The following is a 13396-nucleotide window of genomic DNA, read 5'->3' as shown; positions in this document are numbered from 1 at the left end:
ATGTGAAACACTCGATGATTAATAGAGCTATGATTTATAAACACAGGCTCGTGGAGTATGTGAAACACTCGATGATTAATAGAGCTATGATTTATAAACACAGGCAGGTGGGGCATGTGAAACACTCGATGATTAATAGAGCTATGATTTATAAACACAGGCTCGTGGAGCATGTGAAACACTCGATGATTAATAGAGCTTTGATTTATAAACCCAGGCTCGTGGAGCATGTGAAACACTCGATGATTAATAGAGCTATGATTTATGTTTTTACTTTTCCCACTGTTCCTTTCTTTTACCAAAAATTTCACGTACACTTTTCTTTTGTAAAAATTATCCATTCAAGTATATTAAACATATTCAGTTTAAAAAAAAAAAGAAAATCTCAAATCAAAACGGAAACAAATCCGGTGTTTCGACAGCATTAGCCTCTCCTGCTTTAATTCGGTCAGCCCTGTGTCTTACTACGCTCAGTCAAAAGATCACAATAGGGAAAAGACACAATCGTTAGATGAACAGATTTAATGTTTATCGTATTTGCTTTTTACAGTTATTTCTATATTAGTTTTCAAGACAATTGGCAAAATGTCATCATTAAGTTCATCAGAGAATCGTGCATTTTTTTGTTCCATTGGCCTTTTTGTAGATCTTGCACTACTGATTAATATCGTTTTTATAGTTTTTGAAATCATATTAAAAACAAATGGACGAAAATTAGCACTAAAAAAATATCGGTTAAAGGCAAAAACACCTATAATAGTTATCAAATAATTTAATAATTTTAAACGCCAGACGCGCGTTTCGTCTACATAAGACTCATCAGTGACGCTCAGATCAAAATAGTTAAAAAGCCAAACAAATACAAAGTTGAAGAGCATTGAGGACCCAAAATTAGATTAACTCTAATTATTTTAATTGAATGCGAAGTAAATCTTGTTATCCTCAGCGTTTAGCCCAGTAAGATATTTCCTATCTTAGGTCTTACGATATAAGACGAGTAATGCATTTCACTATTATGTTCCAAACTAGTATCAATTCGGTATCGCCCGCTTCTGTTTTCCGAGAAAAAAATGATTGAAAAGTTTATAATTATTTGTTGAAAGGAAATACTTCACAGAGAAATATATGCATAAACTATTTAATTAAAAATTACTTCAAATAGGAATAAAAAAGAAGGTTTTGACTTATAATGATTTTTTTGTATCAATATAAAGTATATGTTGATTACAGTCTACAGCGTGTCACTGCGTGTCACATAACCAACTCACCATCTTCAATCAATTCTACGGAAACCAATTACTCAAATATGTCATGATATTCCTTTCAACAAAAAAAGTTTTCTTTTCGTTAGAAAGATCAAGAAATTATTTTTTTTATAAAAATGAGAAGATATGGTATGGTTGCCGAAGAGAAAACTTTCAACCAGAGTTCAAATGAAGTGGTAGAAGGTAGTAATAGAACATTGTACGGACGTCGGTCCCTTCATTTCATAATTTTCATCAATATGTTCACCATGAACATTTTTTTTTATACTAATTTTGAACAGAATTACAAACCATAAATAAGTACTTCAAAAGACTTTAAGATTACAGAATCTGCTCAATGTCTTAAACAAACTACATATTTTCTCACAAAAAAATATTATCGTAAATGAACAGTCTTTTAGATTTTGAATAACAAGATCGTTTAATATATGATGTATTAGCGTAGTATTAATCTGCTGCATAGCATATTGAAATAATTTTACCAATAGCCTTCATTTTCTTTTCTTTTGTTAGGGTTGTGAACTGGTATTGATATAATACAAAATCATATAAAACGAATTTCTGCTGATTATAATGTTGAGCAAGTAAGTGATTCTCTTGAGAGTCGTCCTTGATTGTTGATGGTTTTTTTCTGATGTGTCTATATTATTACTATTTCAATACGAAACATGCAGAGAAAACAAAATAATTTAGATTTTTCAGTGGCAAATGCACTTGCTTGCACCCACAAGAATCCTTCACGGCACAAGTCATTATCAAAATTCATTCCCAAGACACACACGTCTGTGTCCACACTTGTAAAGTTATGAAAATTATCGAACCAATGCGTGAATATACATGTATACCCGACTTTAAGTGCATGTCTTGGTTTTCCTTTCATTTATAACTAATCAATAACAAACAATCGACAAAAAATAATCCGTTCGGTATTTGTAAAACGAAATTGTTGTCTGCTAATTTATGTTCGGGATTTTCTACCGAATTGTACCAAACGTAAATTCCTTAAAAATGAAAACTGACTCATTTAAACGAGTACGTGTTCTAAGCGTTCCCATTTATTTACTTTTCTTTTTTAAAGCAGCTCTTACTTGAGTTGGCGTATTTTAAAAAAACTGTTCTTTCAGAAGCGGTGTATTACTTTCTTCTTTTTTGATGCTGTCATCTTTTCTTCGCCTTTACGCAGTGCGAATGTCGAATTTTTAACTAGATGTGCCATGTTAAGGCACTGCATAAGGAAGGCTGTTTGTGAATTATACTGAATTTGAACGATCATCGATTTTTATTGATGAAAGAATAGCGTACAGAGTTTTTTGTAACTACTCTCAAAAATTCTTCCTTGATTTGTACCGAAGTCCGATCCTAAATCTATATATTTGAATCTGTTAATAACAGCTGTCCGGTAATTGTGTTTTGTCTGCTTCAGGCGTTAATTGGTATACGAAACTAGACATTATAAAGACGAGTGTGTGCTTGTTGAAAAAAAAGTTTATCGAGTTTAATTGGAATGTCAGTCACTTCGTAATGCTGTGTGTTTAACAGTACTTTTTATACCGATTTTGTTGTAGAAAATTATGCAATACAAATGACAGATCTATCAGATTGTTTCTATTTCGGTTGATTTAAGTATAAACATTATTTGGAGACTGAAGGCAAGTGCTGAGCTTCAAACATTCGAATACATCTTTAGATGGGCAATAGGAATAATGATATTATTATTGATATCTCTTTTGAAAATAAGGGTATACGTACCTTATATATTAATTTAATTTAGAAGTTTTGCATCTGAAATTTTTCGCCTAGTGGATAAAGAACTAGACGAGGAAATAATTCATCGTCAATATTTTACGGCAGACGCACTTTCGTCTAGACAAAAGACAACTCACTGACGCTCATATGAAATAGGCTAAAATGGCCAAATAAAGTACAAAGTTGAAGAGCTTTGAGGACCCAAAATTATGAAAGTTTTAGCGAAATACGACTATGGAAATCTATTCCTTGGGTAGACTAAAAATTAATACAAGCTTACGAAAGAACAAAAGGAAACAGTAACACCCAGTATTGCTATAAGGATAGAAATGATATATATTCCCCAACTTACATGACTTTTCTTTCCATTTGCATTTTTACGTACATGTAGGCCTGTTCGTGAAAATTTCTCATGCAAATTGTTACATCTAAAAGTGGAAGATTTGGTGCATTAGTCGATTCCTAGTAAAGTGCTTACATTAGAGAGAACCCTCTATTATGGACTAATAATTAGATCAATAAATATATGAATAAGCAACCATATTTCGTTTTTGACCAATTATGTTTTTTTTGTATTACGTATCAGTTTATCTTTAATGTATCACTGCAGGTCACATAATCGAATTATCAGTTTCAATCAATATAACGGAAACCAATTACTCAAATCTTTTACGATATCCGTTTGAATATAAAAGGTTTTCTGGCAATTAGAAAAGATCAAGAAATTTTAGTCACTTCGTTTGTTTCATTAGTCTCATGAACAAGGTCACCCATTTTGTTTCTGGTTTAGAAATTACTTCGACTGATAGATGGGAATGCGACAAAACGATCAAATGTTTTATATTTCTAAGAAATGATGAGTTGCATAGAAAACTTTTTATAAAAAAGATATGGGTGTAGATTTATACGAATAATTGATTAATCGTTTGTTCAATAGACATTTACATTACTTCATATTCTCGTTTATAAATTTATATGAGGGGGTTTTCTTGATAAATTGTGTATATGTGTGCGTCTGGTGCTCATATAGAAAAAAATCTATTCTACCTGTACGTATACATATCTCTAAACTTTTGTTAATTTATAAATTATGTATGGATAAATATACTTGTCTTAACGTAAAAAAAACTGTAGACAAACAAATTTCTTAAACAAGCTTAGTTATTAAAGTTTTCATCAGATCATTTTTAATGTTCCTTTGGTATCTTTTGAGTCTTATCTCCTTCTACTCCGGAGAACCAGTTGTTTTTGGAATATCGACACAAAAAAAACTTTTAAAAAATAAAGTCGTTTAATATAAATATAATTTTGTATTTGTCTTACGCAAAGAATCTTCATTTTTTTTACCAGTGATCTTTTGTTTTTCTTCTTTTGTAATAGTTATTAACTGGTGGTTCATCTTATACCATTTTAGTATTAAAATCGAATAACAAGTCATATGTAAATGCACTCATGAATTCGTCCTATTTTGCACTGAATTATATGTCCAAATGTACTATATATTTGCATTTGTTAGAAGCAGCTGTTCGTTAATTGTGTTGTGTCTGTTACACAGTCATTTGCATGAAAAACTAAATTCAAGAGAAAGAGTTTGTGCTCTTGTTGAAAAAAAAGAGATTATCGGCTATAATTGGAATGTCATTCACTACATAGGGTGACGAAGACTTTATAAATGTAACAGTACTTTTGCTGATGACAATTTCCTTCTTTAAAATTATGCAATACTACAAACAATTCCGCCAGATTAACTTCTGTTACGATTGCTGTGGATTGAAGCCAAAATTGGAGACAAGACTTTCCAATGCATTTTAGGAATACTGACTATTTTTAAAACAAGTATATGAAAAGTAAATTATTTACAACATTTGGAGAGATGAGTAAAAAGATGAATCACACAAATTCTAAACTCCCAGGAAAATTCAAAAAGTAAATTCCTTAAAATCAACTTGCAAAATCAAAAGCGCAAACGCATCAAACGAATTGATAACAACGTTTACACTGTTTAACACAAGGGTTATTAGGAGGCTATATTTTTTGAACGGTTTAGCATCTGAAACTTTCTACTTCTTGGAAAAAGATCAAGTTAACGAAATTATATTTATATCAACTTATTAAATAGCAGAAACAAAAAGAGAAAAAGAGAAACATATGTAAGAATTGAAATTGATAGACATATTCTCCTTATTTCACGACTATTCTTTATTTGCAAATTTGACGAATATGTAGGCTTGATCATGTCTAGTTAAAACGTAGATTTTTTAATTTATTAACAATTAGGAAGTTTTTTGTAATCAGTCATGTAATTGGAAAGTGCCTGTAGTATTTGATTTATTCGATCGGAATATACATTGCAATTTTTCCGTTAACTTAAATTGATATCAGAATTTCTATATATGGAAATAATTCAATCTATTACTCTTTATTTTCACAAGATTTTTATATCTTCTAAAGTATGAATTACACATAATTTAATTTTGCTATTGTTACTTAGGAATACAATTTTTTTATTTAAAAGGTCTTTTGTTATGTTTCTAAATATTAAACGAAACTACAACGTCAACATAATTGGAGGTTTTCTTTAACAAAATTTGACAAATTAAACAAAATATCATAATAATTATCAAAGGTACCAGGATTATAATTTAATACGCCAGACGCGCGTTTCTCTACAAAGGACTCATCAGTAACGCTCAGATCAAAAAAGTTAAAAAGCCAAACAAGTACAAAGTTGAAGAGAATTGAGGACCGAAAATTCAAAAAAGGTGTGCTAGATATGGCTAAGGTGATCTATTCCTGGGTTAAAAAAAAATCCTTAAGTTTTTGAAAATCAAAAGTTTTGTAAACAGGAAATTTAAAAAAGAAATGACAATATAATTGATTTTCATGTCAACACCGACGTGCTGTTGTATTTAAATTTTACTTAGCTTGTTTAAACCGAGTTTTGAATAACTTGAAAAACAGCTTCTATAATTCATTAAAATTTAAATATGAGAATCAAATATGTGATCAATCTGTTTTAATGAAAGTTAAATTGTTCACTGCACAATGAGAGATTGCTAAAACACACCCATATGCTGTTATCATTTTGATTCGCATTTATAATATATTTTGAAAGAAAATTAACACAATTAAAAAAAGCGTGAAGACGATACCATGTCTCACTCTCCGTTCGAAATCTTCCTGTAGCAACCACATGCATAACACGTATCCCTAATTTTAGGTGGGGTTAGTTTTGATCAGCCTTTTATTTTCTATGCTGTGTTTGGTATAATATTGTTCGTTTGTTGGTTTTTATTTTTAGCCATGGCGACGTCAGTTTATTTTGGACTTATTATTTTGGATGTCCCTTTAGTATATTTCGCGTCTCCTTTATCGTTTAGAAAACAGTTAAACGTATAACCAGTAAGGATTGTCGTAAAATTAAACCTGCCCATACTAAAGCAATCACAATGAAATGATCTATTTAAATAATCTCTCATTAGACGCAATGCAAAAACAGTAAGTCACCTGTTTCTATATCTTCTAAATAATAATTAAATAACATGCATAATTCCTCACCTAATACAGGTGCTTTCCACAGTTTGTAAAACCAGATCCTGCGGGTTCGACCAATGTATCACTTGATTCAAATTTGTCCTTAAAGTTTTCGTCAGGGCAAATCTCTTTCAAAATGTTAAAGCCTCTCTGTAATTAATCAAAATATAAGTAGTATTCGGAACAGATTGCACTATATCTTGTTAAAAGAAACAAATCAAAATGTGAAAAATATAAGTTTTTCAAACCATGTTCAAACAAACGACTTATCTTATATACTTGTAGTATATAAATATATATTATAAATTATAATATCAACTTCACTTGTTTAAAACATTTATAATGTATTATGTTTCTTGTCAAAAGTGTATATTATGTTTGCAATTTAACCTGTCAGGGTTTCACTTTTTTGCAAAAAGGATACAGATTTTATATTAAAAAGAAACGGTATTCAAATATTGAAATTTATTTGAGGTGTGCGGTGAAATGTCGATTATTTCAGTAGTTTTAGAACATTGAAAATCATTTTATATTTCTAACGCTTAAAAATATTAAAAATGTTATCATATGCAGATGTCAACTCATATAATAGAACACCGACTTAATTGTCAACTCGAGAAATCAAGAGCATGGTCCCAGAAACAAGGAGGTTGTAATATATGTTTAACAAAGGCAACAGAAGTATACCGCAATAATTCGATTAAGCTAACCCGGGAAACCTCTTGCTCGGAAAGAGTTTTATTATAATTTACCGAGCTTTGTTTGTAAAATTGTTTACTGCATTGATAAATCATAAACCACAAAAATGATAGAAATGATATGAACTAAAATAACAATTGTAAATATTCCACAAACATTCGTGACTGAATGTTGATACCAAACCTAACAATCAAGATTTCAGTTAGTCAATTCTGAATGTAAGGGACGCTAAATATAACTGATAAAATGTTAAAGGTTGACGTGCTCATAAGTAGTCATTGATTGAAATGCATATAAACAACAATTGCAATCGTCAACCGTCTCACTGACACTGTCCAAGACAAGACATATTATCTGCGCAAGGTGCCTCAATAATTTTTTTGGACTATCGGTTTGCTAATACATGTGTCTTAACAATGTGATATACTACAGCAGTCAGAAACATACTTGTTTTTATTGCACCGATTACCATGGCATTTTGTTTATGTAACTTTTGAATAAGTATCAAATTGAATAGTCACGTAAAATATAAGGCAGCTTCACGTCTTGTTTTATTCAAAGCAAAAGATTAGTAATGAAAACAATGCTGAAAAATAATATAAAAACAAATTATTTGTGTGTTTAACTCCAAATGACAATTTGGTCTTGAACCTACAATTGCTTAAATCAAACAAATATATTCATTCGATGAAGAAATTATAATCTCTTATACCTAATATCGGCTGTTTTGGATAGAGATAAATTCATACGTTAACGTCATTAAGAAAATATACAAAACAAAAGAAAGTTTGTGAAAATATTTTGCAACTCAGTAAAGAAAAAGGTTTAATGACATTTCAGTCAATTTTATATAAAATAGAAAAATAAAAGCATCATTTTGGTGAGAAAAAAAAAGCAAGGCGCAGAAAATGTATAGAGATTTTAAATATGTTTATTTTTTTCCCAATTAAATCAAGTTATTTATAAAAGGTTGAACTTACTGATGTGTATTTCCCTAGCATCCACCATTTACTTTATACAGCAATAGCGCAAAGATATACTCGATGTAAGATTTGAGGTAGGCAAAAATTTGTTAATTATGTCATTATCAATATATAATTGAATTATCCATATGAAGCAAATAAAAGGTTCGACTTACTATTGTCCATTTCACTATTAATCCGTCATGTACTTACAATATAAATCCAATACTTTTCCTTCATTACATCTTTGTATTGGAATTCTCACTAATAACAGAGCATCATCGCTACAATACAAGCACTTAAAGCTAGTTTTTCAATAAAGCCAATATCTGTAAGCCTGAAAGACTCTCCGTTCCTGTTATTGGTAGGCTAAGAATAAGTTTGTCGTAGCTAACATATAATGAACTTTTCAATGAACGAAAACACTTGCGTCATTTTTGAAATGCCAAACTGAAATGGAACATCTATGTTTCTCTTCGCAACCAGAAAGTTTTCAAACAAAGATTTCTAAAATGATTATTTGTTATTCCGAGATACAATAATGATACCAAATGGGGTAACTATGCGTTTTTGTGTTTGGTAAGAAATATTAGACATGTTTTAATGATTACTTTGTACTTTTACTTTCTTATTCAATAACCAAACAAATCACTGAAGGTATGTATTTATGAATATAGCTTTAATTTCGTATAAGTTGTTATTCATCTGTTAATACGTTCTGGTAATGTATTTATATTAAAATAGAGAGATTCTAACTTCAACGGTTAAAATTTACCTTAGTTCGCTTCTCTGTAATGTTTTTTTTTTTTTTTTTTTATCTTTTTAACTTTGATGTTGCTGTGTCAATGGGCTTATCTGATTGGTTATTTTTTTTTTTGAAATTTCAGGTTTTATAAAAAAAAATAAAGGTCAAACTTAAATGAAACAATATCAAGCCTAATCGACTTTTACGATTAGTACCGATAATTGTCAAAGAGCATGTGAAGGTTGGTCGGCTTACAATGCAATATTTCGTCCGAGAACTTTGCTTCTATTGTCTGTTGTCTATTCCATGCTATTGTCATACAAGTGAGAGTTTTCGCTAGATATCAAACAGGTTTTAATCTTCCATTTTCTACATAAGAAAATGCCTGTTTCAAATAGGAATATGACAGTTGTTATCCCATACTTATTTACATTTGCTCTGTGGAATCAATGATGACAAATACGGATATTATGGTAAAAGTAAAGAAAACACACACATAAGTACCAAAACAAAACAGTCAACATGACAGTCTTTGTTTACTTAGGTAGGTAATTTGTGTTGTTGAAAATATAGTGATCATACATGGTTAAAATCCCCTAAATTCGTGTTGCAACGAGCAACTTCTATAATGTCAACAAAACGTCACCTGATGTGGTCTTGTTCTCTCTGATTTGATTTTGTAATACTGTTGTTTGAGCACAAACCTTATGTGTTTGATTGTCCCTTTAGTATCTTTCTCCTCTCTTTTATTGCATATCCTCCAAATGATTCTTAAATGTGTGTATATAGGAGTTATTCGATGGATGTCACTAGATTACAGGAACTACTTACCCTTCCGGAGTGTTGAGCGTCTTATTTGTGTTTTGAGAACTAGGTTTTGTTTTGTTCATCTTTTCTTTCGTCATAGTGTTATTTGTTTTTCTTCAACTTGATATGTTTAACTTACTCTTTTTATTTGTCCCCCCTTTTGTATCCCAATGAATTCTTTTTATGCAATCTGTTCTTCACAGCTCATTGAAAATACCTCTACGTGCTAAAATATATGTCATTTCGATTCAAGGAATATGATTGATTACCCTATGTATGTTTAATCCTGACATTCGATATTTAAAGATCCTATTTGTATTCATTAAATTCAGAAAATAATAAACGTTTTACCAATTAAATTGATATTCGTTATTTTCAAAACAAAATGTTTTGCCCTCCGAGGATTTTGTAATGCCAGTTCTGTGATAAATCACTTTCGTCATTTGATTAATAAAACTGATATTTAGATCTGCTACGTGAAAATAATAACTTGGAAAAAAAACCTTTAAAAACCCATAGGTATTCTGTTTTCCATTTGTGATAGCATTAAACTAGCACATTAGGAGTTATATTACTTCAATAAAATATTTGATGATTGCATAATATGTTAATAATTTGCTAGTTATTATATAATATTGTTTACAAGAAAGTGATTTGTAGTTCGTTTAGAGTACAACAAATCAATAAAATAATGTTTGGCCTGCTTGACTTACCAACACAAGTTTTGTTTTCTTTTATTGGCTCCTGATCTGATCGTTTTTAAACATGTGTTTGAAAATTTCTACATGATATTCTTTTATATTTTTTTACGACCGAACTTGTTCGTATCTTTGTACTTCGTATAAGAATACAAGCCCCTTTTCTAAGTTTCTGTAATTTCGCGATCTTGCTTCATGTACAGTTGGAAGCTTGGATTTTGAAAAAAAACCATCATTATGTCACTGCGAGGAAAGCATATAAGTCAAAAAGGTATGCTTTTCGCTAAAATGGACGATTCAGTGTTTTTTGTTAGTATCAATATCCTGTGATTAAATATTGAATTGTAAATTCCAAAATGAACACAAAAATTGATGTCGTGCTAACCTATCTATCATGAAATGCTAATTAACAAAAAGTAAAATAACAAAACTACCGAACTCAGAGAAAAATTCAAAACGGAAAGTCCGTACAACAATTTAATATAGCACATAACTTAAAAACGGGATGCACAAATACCGAGCTACACCAAACGGACACCACAAAAAAGAGGTCAAACAGTCAAAGTAGTAATTTACAAAGACAAATAAATGAATATAAAAACACGCCACAAGGATGATAAGCAACGTCAGTACCTAGAATCTTTACTGACTTGGGACAGGCGCTACAATGCGGCGGGTTTAAACATATTTGTGAGATCTCAACCCTCCCCCTTTACCTCTAGCCAATGTAGAAAAGTAAACGCATAACAATACGCACATTAAAATTCAGTTCAAGTGAAGTCCGAGTCTGATGTCAGAAGATGTAACCAAAGAAAAAAAACAAAATGACAATAATACATAAATAACAACAGACTACCAGCAGTTAACTGACATGCCAGCTCAATTAAACTGACTGAAAGCATATGACTTCATCATATGAACATCAGGCACAATCCTTCCCGTTAGGGGTTTAGTATAATACCATCATAACATATATGAGAAGAACATAACCCGTGTCATGCCAACAACTGTTTTTTGAAAAAATGTGTTTAGTTCCGATGCAAAGACCCTATAAGTGAATCAATATTAACGCCAAAATATGCAATCTTTATTGATCTGACAACAGTATCGTAACTATATCCCTTCTTAATTCTATTTAAAGGTTTTGTTAGTTTCTGAGGTGAATACTGACACATTTGTGCTTTATAAAGAATGTTTCCATAAAAAATTGATGTGAAATACCTGAACGTATAAGAAGTCTGCATGTTGAGCTATATCTACGAATGATGTCCTTATACCGATGATAAAATTTAGTAAATGTTTTGACTAGTTTGTGATATCGAAAATCCTGGAAAATAATTTTCAGTAATACACAAATTTTCTCTCGTTAAAATCTAAAACATTGTTACATACACGAGCGAATCGTACAAGTTGAGATATTAAAACACCGTAAGATAGTGACAAGGGAAAGTCACCATCTAAAATTGGATAATTAACGATAGGAAATGAAAAATCATCTCTTTTTTCATAAATTTTAGTATTCAGCTTTCCGTTAGTGATATAGATATCGAGATCGAGGAAAGGGTAGTGGTCATTGTTAGAATTAGCTTTATTTAAAGTAAGTTTAACAGGATAAATTTATCTTAACGTCATTATTGAGAGCCAAAATATCATCCAAATATCTAAAAGTATTATTATATTTTGTTTATCAGATGTTATTTCGAAGGGTCTTTGCTTATTTTTGTCATAAATTGTAACTCATAGCAATACAAAAACAGGTCCGCAATAAGTGGTGCACAGTTAGTCCCCATTAGAATTCCGATAATCTGACGATATACGGAATCCCCAAAGCGAACAAAAATGTTATCTTGTAAAAATTCAAGGACATATATAGTATCAAAACATGTCCAATTAACATAGTTTTTTTGTTTATTGCTACTAAAAAATGACCTAAAAGAGTTTGAACATATGTATTCACATTCTGACTTTTTAAATGCCCATTTAATTAGGTGTGTGATTTTTTTCTTTATGAGAATGTGAGGCAATGTGGTATACAGGGTAGAGAAATCAAAACTTTGAACAGATTCAAAATCACCAATATGAGCATGCAATTTATCAAGTACTTCCAACGAGTTCTTGACACTCCAAAAATAATTATAATTCCACTATTTTCGAAGGCCTTATTTGAACAATTTATTATCAGGTTTTTAATTGTACCAAGTTTGCTGGTAAGAAGAATAGACAATTTAGTAGTGAAGCAACGGCTTGAAGACGAAATAAATCTATATTTGTAAGGTGTTTTGTGTAGCTTCGGGAGCCAATACATAGTTGGAACTTTCATTGTATTTGGCTCTGCTTGTAAAGCGGTAGCTAAAAGTTTATGTTTGTTACAGATGCCGTTTTCTGAAAATGGAGTCAGTTGGAATGTTGGTGAATTGGTGATTTCTTTTTTCAGAACCTCAATGTAAAATTTACGTCAAACAATATTAATATTATTAGCAGCTTTATCAGCCGGAACAAAAACAAATTCCTTGGCTAGTTCTTTTAGTTTATGTTTGATAAATATTGGTTTATTGTGGTAATTGTTAATAGTAAAATGTTTTTTAAAATGTTGAATACATATATCAACTATCTTCATTACTGAATTTAAAAAAGAGTCCAAAGATTTTTTGTCAGCTTTTTCCCGTTTATCCATTTCATACAGTAAGTATGGAGTGAGTCGTGGATGATATTACGACACTCATTCCAATTAATAATTGACGGGGGACGATATTAAGGTCCTTTACTGAGGAATGATTTTAACTCTCGGTCTTAAACGATGTTAAGATCTCCAGTTATAACATGGGAAATGGGTCCATAAATATATTCGGAGGTACTACAATTATATGAAGTAGGTGTATTTTTACTAATAATAACATCTTTACACAATTGACTATAATTGAACACAAATTTCCGGGTAGA

At 30.6% G+C, this 13396-nt stretch overlaps 1 protein-coding gene across 1 annotated transcript in view; it reads right to left on the bottom strand.

Moving 5' to 3' along the window:
- LOC134709568 (uncharacterized) overlaps positions 1–8579 on the bottom strand; it is a 29194-nt gene extending 20615 nt beyond the window's left edge. The window contains exons 1-2 of the mRNA XM_063569734.1: positions 8225–8579; positions 6570–6695 (exon numbers count right to left, since the gene is read on the bottom strand). The gene's annotated coding sequence lies outside the window, so the exon portion shown is untranslated. The remainder of the gene's footprint in view (positions 1–6569; positions 6696–8224) is intronic.
- Positions 8580–13396: the final 4817 nt, after the last annotated feature.

Source organism: Mytilus trossulus, chromosome 3 (assembly GCF_036588685.1).
Source record: "Mytilus trossulus isolate FHL-02 chromosome 3, PNRI_Mtr1.1.1.hap1, whole genome shotgun sequence".
Classification (NCBI taxonomy): domain Eukaryota; kingdom Metazoa; phylum Mollusca; class Bivalvia; order Mytilida; family Mytilidae; genus Mytilus; species Mytilus trossulus.
The sequence above is the reverse complement of the archived record's forward strand: the minus strand, read 5'-3'. Positions and strand labels throughout refer to the sequence as shown.